General features: G+C 49.8%; 1 protein-coding gene across 1 annotated transcript in view; it reads right to left on the bottom strand.

The window, feature by feature from the left end:
- EMP2 (epithelial membrane protein 2) overlaps positions 1–18046 on the bottom strand; it is a 36109-nt gene extending 18063 nt beyond the window's left edge. Inside the window, exon 1 of the mRNA XM_053672167.1 lies at positions 17901–18046. The gene's annotated coding sequence lies outside the window, so the exon portion shown is untranslated. The remainder of the gene's footprint in view (positions 1–17900) is intronic.
- Positions 18047–18271: the final 225 nt, after the last annotated feature.

Raw genomic sequence — 18271 nt, 5'->3', positions numbered from 1 at the left:
CATATCTTTGACTGATTAACATCCCTTATTTTCCCTGGAAGTACATTCCTGGCCACTATGGACCAGCCTCTGCCACCCCCGCCACTTTTCCCAGCAGTGCCCTTTCCTTCCCACATTCTACTCCTGTGCAGGGACTCAGTAGGCCCTCTCAGGAGGTACCGAAGAACAGACAACTCCCTGGGCTGGGTATTGGACGAAGGCTGGCCCACCAAACTCCAGACAGCATCAAATTTATCCTCGTCATGCACAGAAACTTATTTTCCCTTAAAAATTTTTGATTCTGAATGCTGACCCCATATCCCTCTCTTTGTCCTGGCAGGACACACTGCTCTGCCAGACTGGCCTGGCCTCAGTGCCTTGGACCAGAGTTCCCTGGAGCACTGTCTCCTGCCACCCCCCCCCCCAGCTGGCTCTCTCACACAGTTTAGGTCTCCACTCAAACATTCCCTCCCCAGAGAAGAGACCTTGGCCACCCAGGTAAAGTACCCATGCCCCTGCCAGCAATGCCTATCCTATCATCATCTATCCTACGCCAGCATCGTCTATACCACCCTCGTTTATTTTCTTGGGAAAACTCTCACTGTCTCAAAGAAGCTTTTTTTTTAATCCCCATCTGAAGATTTCTTTTTTCATTGCTTTCAGAAAAAGAGGAAGGAAGAGAGGATGGTAGAGAGAGAAACATCTGTTAGAGGTTAGAGAGAGACATCAGCTGGTTGCCCCACATATGCGCCTGGACTGTGAATCAAACCCACAATGGAGGTAAGTGCCCTGATAGGGAATCAAAACCCCAACCTTTTGGTTATGGAATGACGCCAACCAACTGAGCCACACTGGCCAGGGACCAAAGAATCTTATTTGTTCACTTGTCTGTTATCTATCTCTCCCTCTGTTCCTTGCTGTGCCCAGCGAACAGAAAGCTACTTGCTGTCATTTTCCACTTAGAGAAATGCACAATTGTAAAAGCCCTTGGAAAACTCAAAGCTTGGATTGTCCAGCAACAGGAACTGAGAGGCCATGACTTGCTCTAGTCCCACAGTGAAGCTGGAGACATGCCAGGACTGGAGGGTCTCCTGGCTTGGCCCCCACTCCAGTTTCCCTTTCAACCTTGATGGGAGACACCTCGTGGGCACATGACAACCTTTCAACAGTCAGTGATCATTTCCCAACATTCTCTGTCACTTTCAAACACACCTTTCACCAGGCAGTTCAGGCCATAGTTGTTTTTCTTTTGGTAATTTCTTCAGGGGTTGAGCAGGGTGTTCTAAAAGCCACCTGGGTTGGGGCATTTACCTGTCCACAGGTGGAAACTGTACTAGAGGAGCTTTTTCAGTTCCTGTCTAGAAATCGAAGTCTTATGACTGGCAGAACTTCTCTTTAAAAAAATGTTTTGGTCTACATGCATGGGACAATTAATAAAAGATAATGAAACCAAAAGACATAGGCTGAAAACCACAGCCTTCTGCCCTATCACAGTCCCGATGCCTGGAAACACTTTTAACCCTTCACCTGTCTTTTTTCCTCCAGAGTTTCATACTTCCAAATAATACTCATACACTTCTATTTCCCTGTTTATCTGTTGTAAGCATTACTGACTTCTGCCGAGGGGAGAGTTTCTTTAACCCATCATCCCAATATAGTCTTGTCACACTCACACCAGTAACTGTCACTTGAATTATGACCATGTCAGCTGTGCACTGCAGAGCCAGACAGTGTACTGTGACCCTGTTCTTTTTCTTAAAAACTCTTTTCTCTAGCTAGTTACCTGTTCTCTTTCTCTCTCTCTCTCTGAATCATCTATTTTCCACATTTTTATCATCCCAAGTCTTCTATTGCAGAACCCCAGATGCAAGGCAAGTACACAATTTCACTTGCTAGTTTGGGGTTAGGCTCATCTTTTGCAGTATACTTGACCCAGCCCATCCCTAACACCATCCTCCTCTGCTCTCTGCCATGTGCAACCTCAGCAGCTGCTGCTGTCACAGAACAAGAAAGACAAGCCTTCTCCAGGGAACACTAGCAAATTGGCTCAAGCTGTGGCCAGGACACAGGTTGCTGACATAACCTCGAGAGATAAAGGAGATAAAGCAAATCCCTGGGGAGGGGATGCCCAGAGGGATCACCCCACACGAAAAAAGACTCCTTCTGATTAAAGGTCAAGCAACAGTTTACACAGCCTGTCTCGTGTTGGATCTTCAGATCAACTCTGTGAAGCTGGGAGAACAAGGTATCATTATTCCCTTTCTACAGATGAAATGCTGAGGCTTACAAGGGCTTCAGGTAACTTGCCAAAGGTCGCAGAGGTAGGGCGACTCCAATCCATGGTTTTCCAGTTCTGAATCAAAAACATTTTTCTACGACCCTCGTTCCTGCTCACATGCTTAGGGCTTATGAAAATCACATGGTAGCTTAATTAAACTCAGGCAGGAGGGCATGGGCAGCATCATTTCTGTTTTCATTCCTTTAGCTGGACTTCCCTCATGCTTTGCACCAGACACGAGCGATCTGGGAAGGCAGCATCTCTCTGCATTGGCCCATTAGCTGAAACTGAGATATGACTGGGCTAATTAAGAAAGGGCTTGATGGAAAAGGATGCTTTAGTCTTCACTTGTACGAAAAATAGAGTTTTCTGCCCCTTTAAAAATGTTTATTTATTGATTTTAGAGAGAGAAGGGGGAGAGGAAGAGAGAGAGAAGCATTAAATTGTTCCATTTATTTATGCATTCATTTGGTCACTTCTTGTATGTGCCCTGACCGAGGACTGAACCCAAAACCTTGGTGTAGCAAGACAACGTTCTAACCAACCAAGCTGCCCAGCCAGGGCAGAGTTTCCTGCCTTTAAAACCTGTTGGCTCACTGGCCAAGCTGAAGCACATGTTGTCTTTATTAACCTACTCTGAGATTGGTTTGGATTTTGGGCCCTTAATCACTAAAAGAATTCATCCTGACATGGCAGAACGGATTACATTCTGTTTCCTAAATGTACTGCAGCATGCCCCCCCCCCCCCGAAACTCAGATGGATCTGGCAGAGCACTACGCCTGGACTCCTCAACCCTGGTCTAGGGGCATTGCAGGAACCACGGAAAAGTATCTTCAGAGTGAAGACCCGAAATCTCTCCATTCCATGAAATACCCATAAAACAACCACAGAAAATAATATAGAACATAGGATATTAGAACTTACTAAAATCATTTCTTAAAATGAAAAACAGTCAGTGACCAGAAGAGGAGGAGCAGTACATGGGCTTCTGATTCCTCTGGGCATGGGAACTGGGATGAGGGGTCAGGAGGAGGGCGAGGAGAAGAGGCACTGGGAAGTGTAAGTGGGGCCATGGAAAGTCTGCACACAGAATGGAGTGTTTGCTGCTCAGTGAATTTCAAGCTCTAAAGTGCTGGCTGACAGGATGAGAGATGGGACTGCCCGGAAATCTCCATCTAGACCTCAGATGACAAACAGGATACACGAACAACTGCGATCTCCTCACTGTCTTCAAAGTCCTAAGTTTGCTTGAAATGCATGTGTGTATGTGTGTGTATGTGTGTGTGCACTACACATCTAGCCCTGGGTATGAAGAAAGTCCTGCTGGTGACTCACTGGCCCCCTACTCCACAGAAATAACCTCTGATTAACTGTTGATGGTACAACATCACCGTCAGGATCTTACAGGTGGAGAGAAGGCCATGAGCCTGCCATTGACAGTGTCAGGGTCCCTTCCTCTCGTCCCTTCATAAAAATACAAATCTCCACTGCAGGCAGCCCGGCCCCAGCTGTTGCTAAAAGGAAGCTGCTCTGGCACTGGCTCCTTTTTGTGCAAGGGAACAAGAGCCGCCTTCCCGCGGAGAGAGAACACGATGTTAAGATGACCACTCAGCCCACCCAATTTTATTCCCACCCTCGGGAGTTCTACAATTTACACCACAGCCTATTCTCAGCCTGAGTTGGAGCCTTTTCCCAGAATTGTATGCAAGAGGATAATCCTGAGGTGTGGAGTCTTTCAAAACAGACCTGAGATGTTTAGCATCTGGAGGTCTGAGCCATTTCCCCCAACCCAGAAGTGCTCCACCCACAGCTCCTGGTTCCAAAGGCCTGGGAAGCTCTAGGCCCTGATGCTGGGGAAGGCCAGCTGGTAAGAGGTTGCCCAGGCCATGCTGCCAAAGAGATTCCCAGGCCCACCCTGGAGATGGCAGTTCAATCGCAGGCTGGCTGGAACCTATGTCCCTCCCACTGCCCACAGCACTTGGAGGGGACAGCAGTTTTGGTCTCTGTTTTCAAGGAGGCAGAGGTCAGCTCAGCCTCCTGACCTGGTATCTAGACAGCAGCCAGCCCAAAATATCCAGGCCTCCAAAATGCCCTGGGGATCACGGAAGCCCCTTTGCCCTGGGTTGGCCAGCCTTGTGCTCACTGTGGCTAGGGCTCCTGGGCACAAAGACAATACCTGACTCCATTCAGAAATGACAAGAGGCAGGACACTGGGATTTGGCAGTACTTCAGGACAGAAGCCACAGAGGATGATTCTGCCTGCTCAGCCCTGGATCTTTCAGCCCACTGAAATAATAGCCACAATATCAACAATAATGACAGCCAACATTTATTGCCTAGTATGTGCCAGGCACTGTTCTAAGCTCTCTACATGTATTAACTTACTCATTCCTCAGAAAAATACTATGCTGTCACTGTTATAATTAGACTCATTTTACAGGTAAAGAAAATAAAGTTCAGAGAGGTTAAGCAACTTCCCCAAGGCCACACAGCTAGTGAAGGCTACAGTTGGGATTTGAACCCAGGCAATCAGGTACCATAGAAACAAACCAGCATGTTGCTCAGACTAAATTTTAATTTCTGTTCTCTTTTAGGGTGCTGTTATTTTGAGGCCTGATCAAGCAATCAGTCCAAAGTCCTGGGGCCACATGTGGCTTTCTAATGCTGGTCATCACTAAGGGTCATTACTCCAGGTCCTACCAAGTGGTATACACTTTGTTAAGCAGGCTGGGGACAAAGGAAGCAGAGAACACAAAGTCACCCATGAGTCCTGAAATCACCTCCCTCCACTGAGCACAAGGTAAACACCTATCAGTAAGGTGGTGGCCCTGTTACAGGATGGGCAAGGACTATGATGCACTTTGCAGGTGACAAATTGAAATTAAGGGGTTTGGCTACATGGTTCAGTTACCAGGGGGGAACCAGGGCTCAGACCCCAGCCTTCATTATTTTCAAGTGGAACAATTATTCACTCAATGAGCACTCACTGAGTGCTGACCGTGTACTGGGCCCTAGTGATACACAGATGAGTAAGGCAGGCTCCATGTCCCCTAAGAACTCCCAGGTACAAGAGGAACAAACATGTACCAATAAATAAACACAATGTGGTGATGTGCATGCTGTGAGAACACAGCGGAAGGTGTGACGAGCCCTGTGTTGGGGTGAGAACAGTGTCAGAGCCTTCCCAGAGGAAGTGACATCTGAGCTGGCTGTCAGAGGATGGGCCAGGTAGGGCTGAGGGGGCAGGGTGTAAAGCATTGCAAGTGTGAGCAGGGTGTGTGCTGGGCAGGGTCCGGGGCTGAGCCAGAATCCACGCGGGGCCAGAACCTAACGGGCCTTGGGAGTCTGAGTATTATCCTGGACGCAGTGGGATATGGGGAAGGCTTTCAGGGAGGGCAGTAACAAGATCCACGTCTGCAAGAAAAACATGCCACAGTCAGGCCGATGGATTAGAAGGTGATGAATGGAGGGAGTTGCTGGAGCAGCCCTGGTAAGAAACGATGAGGGTCTTGGCTGAGGCAGGAACAGGGATGTGGGCAGAAAAGAGAGATCAAGAGTTCTTCAGCAGAACCTACAGGACCTGGTGATGTGCCAAGGGATCAAGCAAAGGATTCTGGGGGCCACCAGCTTGTGCCAGAGTGGACACTGGTTCCACTTAATGCACTTGGATTGGAGCAGGTGGAGCATTTGAAGGACAAGGAAAACAGTTCATTTCCTCTTAGAGATGTCTAGTTAACAATGACGGAAAGTGTCGGGCAGTTGGAAATGTGGGTGGGACTGTCACTTGGGAGAAAACAGGAGCTGGGAACAAAATCCAGTGTCATGGGTGTGTGGATAAGAAACAAAGCCACTGGTAGATATGAAATGAAATATTACCCAAGGAGAAAGTGCTGGCACAGGAGAGGATGGGGGGCAACAAAGGAGACAGAAATGTGGGGGCAGTGTGGGGAGAAAACCAAGAGTGGGTGGGGGGACCCAGAAGGTGAGAGAGGAAAGACTAGGGGAAAAAAATCACGATGGAAAATTAGCTCATTGGCAAGCTTGGTAATAATTTCAGTGAATTAAAGGAAAGCACTTTATTTTTCTCCTTGTGACCGATGATTATATTGTAGCTGTGTACTTGGGCATTGTTATTTCTCCTGCTGGTGTCAGGGACCTGGCGTGTGTTTACAGGATGGTACTCCCAACACTGACAACAATGCCTCGTTTATAGGTAGTGCTCAATAAATGTGTATTGAATGAATGGCTGAAGGAGCCAGGTTTCAAGGAGCAAAAGGGCTAAAAAGGAGTCAAGAAATGGAGTTAGACTTCCTTTCAATTCTGGCAGCAAAAGAAGGAAGGAATATTTATCAACAGCCTGTAATTCCTTCCCAAAGAGAAAATGCTGGGTCCAGAAGCCTTCACTGGTGAACTCTGCCTCACATTTAGGGAAGAATACTACCAATTCCACATAAACTCTCCCAGAAAATTGAAGAGGGAATAATACCTCCCAACTCATTCTACGAGGCCTACAGTACCCTGATCTCAAAAGCAGGCAAGAAAAAATATAAGAAAAAAATACAGTTCAATATCCCTCAGGTTTATAAGCACAATGGGTTTTAATAAAGTTTTAACAAATCAGATCCTCCTATTCAGAGGTGGAGTGCATTTCTCCATCCACCGAACCCCGGCTGCTCCTGAAGGGCTGGAGACTTTGTGGAGTAGAGATGAGCCTTTCCAGCCACGGCCACCCTAAATCAGCCAGCCACCCAGTGACCCAAGCCCATTTTGCCCACCTGCAGGATCGTGAACTAAATAATTGTTTTCTGCTGTAAGCCACTGCATTGCACGGTGCTTTGTTACACAGCAAGCACAAACGGATACAGAGGAATCACTGCTTTATGAGACTCAGAGTTCATCAAGCACAGAAACCACATCTTATCCATCTTCATATGCCAGTGCTCAAGGTTACTCAGCACATACTTGGTGAATGTCTGCTAGTTTGGGCAGCTCTTGCAGAAGAGCTAATAACCACCACCCTGCCAATGACTGCTGCCTGACCCCCTCAATTAAAAAGCTCCCTGCTGGCTCCTGGCATCCACCGAGCTCCCTGTAATTACACCGCCCAGCAAACCCACACCCCAGCCCAGAGAGGGTTGGTGTTGCACCTGCAGGCGCACATGTCCGCGTGGGGGTGAGGTGGACTCGGATTAGGTGGCTCAGGGTGAGGCGGGTGACAAGAACTGTCCTTTCTACAGATCAGTGGTTTTCAATGTTTCTCATCTCATGGCACACATGAACTAATTACTCAAGTCCTGCAACACACCAAAAAATATATTTTTTACCAATCTGACAAAGAAAAGGTATAATTCTGATTCATTCACACTAGATGGCTACTGTTGTCTTGGCTACAGACAATGTAAAGGAAAAGAGATCAGTGCCCCTGACTAAATAGTCAGGTATTGCATGTTTTAAAAATTCTCGTGGCACATCAGTTGAAAATCGTTGCTACAGATGTATTTTGCCAGCAAGTTAGGGGTCTACAGCTCGGCAGGCCCAAGGGTCTCCAAACCAGAAAGCCATGTCTCCACCTCTGCGTAAATTCACACAGGAAGGAGACGAGACAGAGAAGACCAACAGGAAGTAATGTGAGGAAAACTCGATACAAGCTCAGATGGAGCCAAACTGGACTGTGACCTTGCAGCTTTACCACTCATTGCCTCAGTTTCCTCATCTGTAAAATGGGGATGGCAATGGTACACCTACCTCCTAGGACTGTTGGGTAATAAAAAGTGAACAAACTTAGAACAGCATCTGCATATAACAAGTGCTGTACATGCACCAATCATGGCCAAAATCCCAGCAAAGGAGTTTCTCAGAACTGCTACCTGCAGTTCCTTCTCCTCCCCAAGGGCCAGTTGGCACTCTCTCCTTCTGTCCACTGCCACCACTCTCAGGGGGAAGCCACCTAGTGGAAATGAACCACCACAGTTGTCTCCAAGCGGGGAAGAAGTCCAAACAGACAATTAGGGGATATTTCGTGCACCATCCCCACTATGCTTACATCAGTGTTTTCCAAGTCAGTCATTCCTGCACCACCTTCAGAATTTCAGGTCTGCCTGGGTACCACCTGTATCACTAGTAACTTAGTTTTTAAACTCACATCTTTACCAAAGGAATCCTTATATCACAACTGAAATGGAAAGTCAGGTTGCCTGCCATAAGTAGGTGGTGCTGGGGAAGAGAAATACAATGAAAACAAAACAATGTTATTAGACTCTGGCTGGAAACTGCTGCTGCTGAAAGCTGTGAGTCCAAGCCAGCTTTCTCTCTTTGCTGAAACAGGATGTCACTCATGTTTGAGAAGTTTTAAAGACACATTCACACAAAACTGAGATCTTCTCCTTGGGAGGTCTAGAAGGGAATTTAAAAGGGAATATTTAAAATATTCTATTTGGTGCAATGCTGTGTGTCTGCACTGCCTAAAGCATCTGTGATCATTACTTTAATGTGTCAGCTTGGCTGGGCCACCATGTTTCCATGAGGATTTGTTTTAGATGAGACCAACATTCAGACCAGTGGGCTTTGAGAAAAACAGATTGTCCTCCATAGTGTGGGTGGGCCTCTTTCAATCAGGTGAAGGCCTGAATAAAACAAAAAAGGCTGACTTTCCCCCCCTCAAACTGCAATATTCACCCTTCCTTAGGTCCTGCCAGCCTACCTGGCAGATTTGGGACTTGCCAGCCTCCATAATTGTGTGCACCGATTCCTTAAACTAAATCTCTTTAAAATATACGTCCACTGGTTCTGTTTCTTAGAGAACCCTGCCTTACATAGCACCTCTCCATCAGGACACCCAGCTCACACAGACTCCCCAACCTGAGAACAGGCAGGTCACGCCCCTTAACCGGGGGCTCAGGGGGGCTGACAGGAAGAGATTCCTTCCGTGAAACACTCATGACCAGGGCAGATGCTAAGTCAGCTGGGGAGCCATCCCAATGAACTTGGAACCACACCATAACATTTCCTCACTGGCATGCCCAGAGGCCTTCTAGAAAGAAAGGCAATCCTAACACCTCCCCTTTCCAACTGGGGCACCCCTGCTGACATTGCATCTGCAGTTATGACACCGTCCACCCATGGAACTGGGAAACTGACCCCACATGACGAGAACTGTGAACTCATGCGGCCTCAGCTGAAAGGCACTGTGTGATCAGGCAGGACTGCCCCTGCCCACAGCCTCCGCCTGGGTTATTTTCATTGCTTCCAGTTTCCATCTGTATGTGCCCCAGGGTTTGGGACCTTGCCCTTCCTGACACTGCATCTGGTTTTGGGATCCTAAACTTGAGAACAAGGCTTTCCAAACTTCAGTCATTTGCCTACTACCTTCTTGAAGTATCAGTGCAGGGTTTTACTTTATCTTTGTCTTTAAACAAACGCACTGTCTAACAGAAATACATGTGTTTTAAAGAGAAATCTGGCTGCCTGGAAATGGAAACTCATCATCGCTTGCCACACAAATAGACCGTAAAATAAAGAACCTCCCCCCCACCCCCAAAAGTTCACAAGTTCTAGTTCATTGTTGTGACCTGCCAAAGGACCAAGCTGAAGACCTGCCCCATCAGGTGAAAGAACATCAACTAGACTCAGAGAGGCATCAAGAGTTTAGCAGCAACTAAGTGTTTCCCTCTGATGAAATCTGAAGATTCAAAGACAAGTAAAAAGGGAACCATACCCTGACCAGGTGGCTCAGTTGGAGCATCGTCCCTGTACACCAAAAGGTTGCTGGTTCAATTCCCAGTCAGGGCACACTGGTATGACTGGGGTCTGGGTTCAATCCTGGACAAAAGTGGGGGCACAAATGGGATGCAACTAACTGATGTTTCTCTCTCTTTTCCTCTTTTTCTAAAATCAATAAACATATCCTCCCATGAGGGTTTTTTAAAAAAAGGAAGCACACTCTCCCTGAGTTATACAATGTCATTTAATGTTGTGTCCAGAGCCACCCGAAATCACTCCAGCATCAGGACTCCCACCCTGCAGTATCCATTGATTCTAATTCTGTCTCTGGCGGTCCCAACCCAAGGAACCACAGAGTACGTGCCTTTCCTCCCTTGCATGAATCCCCCCAGTCTACTCAGCTGGACCCAGCCTGTCCCAGGGCCTTTAGTTGGGCCTCAGTTAGACCCAGGAGCCCTGAACCCAGGACCTGCTCCAGACTATAGGAATTCCACCCATGAACACTTCTTAGGAAACCAGGACAGGACTGGGCATTGAATTAAAGCAAAGACACTGGAATGCCCGTGCACTGCTGGTGGGGAAGTAAAACAGTGCAGCCACCGTGGAAAGCAGTCTGGCAGCTCCTCACCCGTTAAACAAAGTTACCACAGGACCCAGCAATGCCACTTCTAGGTATGTGCCCAAGAGGAATGAAAACCCAGGTCCAACAAAAACTTGCACGAAAGTTTGTAGCAGCATTATTTACAACAGCCAAAAGGTGGAAACCACCCACATGTCCATCAGCTCATGAGCGGATAAACTAAATGGGTTATATCCATACAGTAGGGTATGGTTAGGTCATGAAAAGGAATAAAGTACTGATAGGTATGTGCTACAACAAATTAAGGTATCACACGAAGTTGAAGAAGCTAGACTCAAAAGGCCACATAGTGTATGATTCTGTTTATATAAAATGTTCAGAATAGGCAAATCTACAGAGACAGAAAGATGAGTGGTTAATTAGGGGGGAGGGGGATGGGAAAATAAGGGGATGATATCTAAGGGGCACAGGGTTCCTTTGTGAGGCGACAAAAATGTTCCCCCATCAACTGTGGTGATGGTTGCCCATTATCTGTGGCTATACTGAAATACACTGAATTGTGCACTGTAACGACCTCATTTAAAAAAATAAAATGAGGGAGCTCTGAGTTTCCTGGAGGCTGGTATTTCAACACCTCCATCTCCTTGGATCTGACACCATGAGGACACCTAAGAGCGCTTTGCAGCCCCTGGTATGAAAGACAGTGGGGGGTTCGGGTAAAAACCGCAGATCAGGTAGTCGGGCCTTGAGCTGATCTGAGGGGGGACGCTTCCCAGCCCCGACACGGCCCAGAGGCCAGACATCATCATGCCACAGCCTCAACAGATCACCTACCCCCAAGGCCTGGGACTGAAACAGCCCCTTGCTTTCCAAGATATTAGAAGAGGGGAGAATATGTGGCCCCATTTCCCAGCAATCTGTCCTGAGTATAGAGAGTATACAGTAGGTGCTACTTGAGGACATGAGGACATGGACCACCCAGTCCCGGTCCTCACAGAGTGCCCCCCAAATCTCTCAAGGATGGGCAGTACTCCAAACCTTGCTTAGTGCTTCTTTCTTCTCCCCAACAGACCCCGCTTACCTCCCACTCAGAGCAGCGTGATGTTTACAGGAGTCATTCCCCCCTTTCTGGAAAGATCTTTGGGGTGCTGGTGTATCTGGCTCCTTCTCTTTGTTCAGCCTCAACTCCAAAGTCCCCTCCTTAAATAAGCCTTCCCAGGCCATCCAGTCTACGTGACTCCCATTTTATTTTCTTTATACCACTGAACATCATCTGTATTTGCTTGTTTTTGGTCTCACCTCTCTAGACTGGAGCTCCCTGCGGATGGGGATTGTCTGTCAGGTCACTGCTGTGTCCAGTGCCTGGCACCTGGCAGTAACTTTTCGGGGGCTCTGCTCCTCACTCTGGGCCTCACCAGGAAGCCCCAGATGTGGGTGAAAATTGGAAGAATCTCTGTCAAAAGGGTCAGAGAGAAGGGCTCAGCATCCTCTCATTCTTGGGGGTGGGGGCAGGGCATAACTTCCCAGACGAACCTAGCGAAGAGCTTCTTAAAATTCTCTGGAGAAGCCGCGTGTCCTTGGCAGCCAACACTCACTACAGCTGAGGGTGGGGGGTGGGATATGGGCACATCCATGAAAGGGACTGGGGCTGGACACCAATAGTGTCACCGGCACCACCACCGTCATTTCTGCCTGTGTACCAACCGTACTATTCATTACCAGAATTGTCTTTAAAACACATTAGCTTAACTCAATTAATTTTAAAATGTGTATTATTCCATAAATGAAAAATTGGTACCACTTGACAAAGGATTGAGGTTTTAGTAATGTACCTTAAAATAAATATGAGCGTATTACAGCTTTAAGCATTGTCTGTATGCTATAGAAATCATCTCTAAATGCCCGTGGGTATGCATCTGGGTGTGTCAAAGATGAAGCCTCCTAGGGCTCTGGTCCTAGAAGAATGTGACCCCACGTCATGCGGATATAGATGGACACTGACCATACACCACTTGGGCCTGATGTGGTACCAGACACGACCAAAGGCAGGAGGGAGAGGGAGCGGCTGCCCCATCCCGATTGTTTCTCACAGTCCCAATTTTATCTCCTGGTCCCCAAACCCTTCTCCACTCCCCTCCCCTCCCCTCCCCATCCCTGGCAGCCTCCAGCTGGCTCCTCACTGGGGTTGGCTGAGAAGTAAGAAGCAGCCTCAGACCGCAGGAAGACTCCTTCTCTCAGTTATTCATGTGACAGAGATTTATCGAGCACTTGCTGCACGCTTAGCTCTGTGCTGGATGTCTGAGATGCCCTCCCTGGTGGACACCACAGATGGGTCCCTGCACCCAGCAACTCTCGCCTCTCTTAAGCAAAGACTGTCCGAGATAATAGAATTGGACACCATTTAGACCGGGGGTTCCCATCTAGAGTAGTATTCCCAGAATGCCCTCCTTCATTCCACACAGGCCCGAAATAGAAGGGAAATAAGATAGCTTTGGCCAGGGTAGGATGGGCGTGTGGGTCTGCTCCCTGCGACCAGGTGACTGAGAGGAACTCCAGGGCTGCGGTGGCTGACCCTGGAAGAAGAATGCTGAACTCCAGGACACTCACCTGGACACCTGCAGCAAAGAAACTTTCTCAGCCCAAAGGACCAGGATTGTTTCAGGAGGTGAACACGGGGGTCTGTTTTAAAAGAGAGGGATGGGACAAGAATACATGAAATGGAGCAGGGTCTGTGGGGACCGCAAGGCTTGGATTCAGATCCCAACACAGTCCTTGTGTGTACGTTTAAGCAACATTTTTAAGGCTCCATTTTTTTTTTCATCTATAGAACAGGGATAATGGGAGTCCCTACCTGGAGGGTTGTTACTCATTTTAATTAATCCTCCCCAGAGGATATGTTTATTGATTTGAGAGAGGGAGGAAAGGAGAGAGAGAGAAACATCAATCGGTTACCTCCCAAACACACCCCAACCAGGGATGGAACCCTCAACCTAGGCATGTGCCCTGACTGGAAATGGAGCCCAGAGCTTTTTGGTGTACTACCTACAGGACGACGCTCTAACCCACGGAGCCACCCAGTCAGGGCTGTGACTCACTTTAAATGAGATAAAGGAAGTAAAGCACATGGCCCAGTAACCTGCTTTGCATCCTATAAATGCTGTAATAATAGCAATGGTAATCACTTTCACTGCTACTGATAACACTGGCAAAACCTAAGTCCTTCTTTCCTACTCTCACAGACCAGCCAGCCCCGGTCTTTATGTCTTCCTAAGTTCTCTTCAAAGCTCCAGACTCCCATGCACAGTGGCCTCCTGGAAACCTTGCTGGGGAATCTCATGATGGCGCTACTAACCCACCCCAGCTGTACTCACTGTTGCTGTCTCTTCTCCAACCACCCTGTCTACTAACAGCACCCAGGGGGGAAATCCATTACACCCACGGGGCATCCACAGTGTGATGTTCTGAGGGCGATGTTCCATGGGACCGATGGCACCCCTGGATTTAAGGCCCCATTACTTGGCCCTGGATTACCGCACAGCCCTACCTAGATTCTCTGTCCGTGGAGCCTCCACCATGCAACTCATCTTCTAAGGCCCCCCATCCCCAAACCTGCAGAATGCCTGCTACTATTACTGAACTTCAGGTACACAAGTAACTCACGAACGTACTCTCTGTGATAGATGACACTGGAGTCCCTTTGCCCATTCCCTTCATGCCAGCCTCTTCCTCTCCCCTTCACCAGAACCAGCCACATCAGTCTGTTCTGATACACTCTCCCAGACATTTGTCACTGTATACATGTAATACATATGAATTGCAGGAGCACATACAAAATATTGCTAGTATTTGTTTGTTGCTATAGATAGCATATTTCCCACATATTGCTATACTACTTGCTCTTTTAAAAAAAAATTCAACTATATCTTTACAGATCTTTCTATATTGGTAGATAGAGATGAACCTGCAGCCAACTTGCTGGGTGACTTCAGACAAGTCACTTTACCTCTCTGAGTGTCCTTAGCTGCCACCATGGGATGTTCTTAGGCCCCTGAAATCCTCTGATCTTAGCCCATGGCTGCCCTGAATGAAGAGAGCTCTTACCCATTCCAGGCATCCACCTAAGGCTTAGCTGCCTGGAAGAGCCCACAAGGGACTCTGGTACAGAGCAGCGTCTTACAGGCACCACCACCAGCCCCCACCGAGGGTATCAGGTTACCAGCCTGCACTCACCCTGGGTGGCAAGCTCTACCTCTGATATTTTTAGACTCCCCCCACCCCACCTCAGCCGATCCCTAACAAGAGCCAGATGCATCTGCTGATTCCCGCCAAAGTTGGTCCTGCTGAAATTGCAGTCTTTAAGTAGCTGCTGCAGGAAGCCAGACTCTACCACTCCTGGGGCGGAAGGGGGGGGGGCCTCCTTTTCCCTCCATCCCCACCCCTGCCCCGTTCTTTCCTTGGATAAACTGAAGCTAACAACCAAGAGCCAGGCCTCTAGTTCTGTCCGTGGTGCCAGCTGTCCTCTTTCCTCATTTCAGCTGCTTCTGCCAATCGCCCGCTTTTCCAAACCCAGTGAGATGTCCCTGAGCCCTCCTCCCACACCGGAGTCCAGTCATCTTTAACTGCTTCGTCTGGAAGAGCTCTGCTCCCCAGTCCCAATGCCTGGGACCCCACCACGCCTCTGGGTGATGGCTGCCACCACTTCCCCTCTGAAGTCTACCCTCATCCCGTGTTAGCCCCGGGAGCCTGATGTCAGACGCCCCACTTGTCCACAGAGCTGGGCAGAGGCCGCATGTTGCAACACACACAATTATCTGCTCCCCAGCCAGGTGGCTGGGTTCCTGTCTCCCAAACAAATCCCGCCAACCAGCCAGCAATCCACTGCCGTCCCATTTGGCCTGGAAAGACATTTATATAGTTTTGTCTGGACAGACTCCCCTTTCTCTGTCTGGTGGGTTGACTATGACAAAGAGAGGCCTTCACTCTGTCCCTGTCAACCAGGAAGGCCGCAGAAGGCAGGGCTGTTAGCACGTGCCTGAGATGACACATTGGCCAGTTGAGCCTCCCTGTGAATCAATCACCTGTTTTTGGAAAATTGAGAGTGTTGTGCCAATGCACATGGTTTTAGCTCATGTGAAAAAGATATTATGTGAGGGGCAGAGAAAGGAAATGTATGTGAAATGTTCACTTCCATTCCAGGAAGAAAGGGCCTTACAAATTACTTGTGTGCCTAGTGTGAAGGGGGGTGGCAGGGAGAAGTGAATGGATGGGCCCTGCATTTATAATCAGTTGCCATGGAGTCCTGCTAACTCAAGAGCTGTGTCCTGATCTGAAGCCCTGCCAGCCAGACAGGGCACGGCCCCTCCCGTGTGGGTGGGGCTGTTCAGTGTCAGCTCAGAATCTCCCAACGTGGCCCAGGCTTACCCACCTCTGTGGCTTCCAACACAAACACCTGTCCCCAGATTTCAGGCAAATCAAAGTTTCCCCACTGAAGGGACAGAGGCAGCTCCAGGCTGTGTGGCTTGCTCTCTACCTCCCACCCTGACTCCCCAATTCCAGGTGGGGGTAAAGGTGGCAGATTCAAAAACTCTCAGTGGGAAAACAGGTTCTGCACCTTCCTGCCACCCCCACACACCTCCTTAGGCTGTAGGCTTGGCATCTGGGCCTTGATTTCTCCAAGAGGGTCTCCCCGATCCCCACAACTCACCAGGAGAAAAGGGGAGGTTCTTGTGGGGGAGGTAGATGGAGGTTCACGTCAGGTTCTAAGCATTACTAGCTCAGTGACCTGAGATTCTGACTTGCAGCCTCTGGCCTGGCTCTCCCCACCTAGGAGTGAGAGGCTCCCGGGGAACTGGAGAGCGGGGCGCTCTAGCGCGCTGCAAAGGCTCCGCCAGCTTTGATTTTCATCCTTGTCCCTGAGGACTCCCGGGGAAACAGGATCCTACCCCTTCCTCATCCTCCTTCCACTTCCTCGTCCCAAGGCCAGATTCTAGGGAGAGGTGGGCAGCAACAGACAGCTCCTGGGATTTCTAACTAATTCGATGTAAAGGCAGCTGGAGACTTTTTTAAAAATTATGGTAAAATATTCATAACAGTATTTTAATCACCTGTACGTGTACAATTCAGTGGCAATAAACGCATTCACAGTGGCATATCACTGCTATCTATACTCAAAACGCTTTCACCCTTCCCAACAAAACCCCTGCCCCAATTAGGCCATATTCCCCACTCCCCTTTCCCCAGCTCCTGCTGAACTCTACTCCACTTTGCGTGCCTATGCGTTTACCTGTGCCAGGGGCCTCACGTGAGTGGGATCGTCCAATATTAGGGCTGCTTGTTCTTCAGACCCTCTCCAAGGGCATTAGCTTTCCTCTGCCTGTCACTTTTCAGGCCGGTCTCTGCCTTTTAGAGGCAGGTAAGTTAAAGGATCACCCTCACCACCGCCCACAATCCCCCCCACACACATCTGTGGAATTGGGAAGGGGCAGTGCCCCTTTCCCCAAACCTGAAACCAGGCTTTCGGCCTTGTTCCAAAGTAAGGGCCACATGTGGCCCGAAGGGAGGGCCTTCCTCTGTGGTGTCTCCCTCAGGTTCAGGTTCAGACGAGCCTCCATTTATGAGGCCCACATGTGGGCCTCAAATGAGGACCTCACGCAAGTGTATTCAGCACTCTGTATAGTCCACACCCGAGTTCTAGTTTCCTCTTTTTCTGGAACCCATGGGTGCGGCCCTCGAAGTCCCGCGAGCCCCACGAAGGCTAAGTAAGGTGAGGAGGGGGAGAGGCGGCATCCTCGCAGCGCCCTGAGGCTCCTCCACCGCCCCAGATCTAAGACAGCAGCTCCCCGCCGATGGGGAGCGTAACGGAGCCGCCACCCGGGCCAAAAAGGGTGCGCTACGCCGCACGACCCATCCATCACCCGACCTGGGCGCAGCCAGTCCCACGCACTCGGAGAGGTGGGAGACAGTGCTGAAGGAGCTGTGGACCCTCATGCGACGAGGGGGGCTGCCTTGAACTCCTCCCCTAACTTTTCCCGCCCGCCCCAGCCCACACCGAGAAGGAAGCTGTCCCAGGGTGCGGAGGTGGAATTCCGGGTCCCAAGCTAGTGAAGCACCGGCGGGAAGCCTGCCCCATCGTGCTCTGGCCGGGGAAAAGTGGATTTTCCGCAGGGAGGGGCCTCGGCCCTGCCCCCCCCCAACAGCAGGGACCCCCCCCCCCCGCAACGCCCCAAGCCGCTGCCCGCTGCCACCACCACCCCAGGTCCACTGAGTGCAGGGCCCCAACGCACGCCCAGTGCCGCCGGGACCCTACAACTGCCGCGCGGCCCTCGGGCGCAATCTCAACTCACGGGGCACCGGCGGCGGGACTGACGGACGGGCCGGGGCGCGAGGCGAAGTAGCCGGGCTGTTTTGAAGCTCTGGGCTGGGATTGAGCGCCCTCCCTTCTCCCTCTCGGTGGCGCAGAGCCTCCTCCCCACGTCCCCCTCTTTCACGATCCCGCCTCCCGCCTCCCGCCTCCCGGGGTGTGATGTCAGGAGCGGGGAGAGCGGAGTGGGAGGGGCCGCCGAAGGTGGGTGGGGGGGCCCCCGCGGAAAAAGGCTGGAGTGGGGGGGGCGGTTACCCCCAGCCTCAGCCCACCCAGCCCGCCCGACTGCGCAACACTGCCAAATTTAGGGCGGAATCCATAGCGTAGCTGGGGAAAGCGGGAGAAAGGAGAAAG

Source organism: Artibeus jamaicensis, unplaced genomic scaffold (genome assembly GCF_021234435.1).
Source record: "Artibeus jamaicensis isolate MK-2021 breed Jamaican fruit bat unplaced genomic scaffold, CSHL_Jam_final contig_729, whole genome shotgun sequence".
In the NCBI taxonomy this organism is placed as follows: Eukaryota; Metazoa; Chordata; class Mammalia; order Chiroptera; family Phyllostomidae; genus Artibeus; species Artibeus jamaicensis.
Note: the sequence above shows the minus strand (reverse complement) of the source record. Positions and strands in the feature narration are given on the sequence as shown.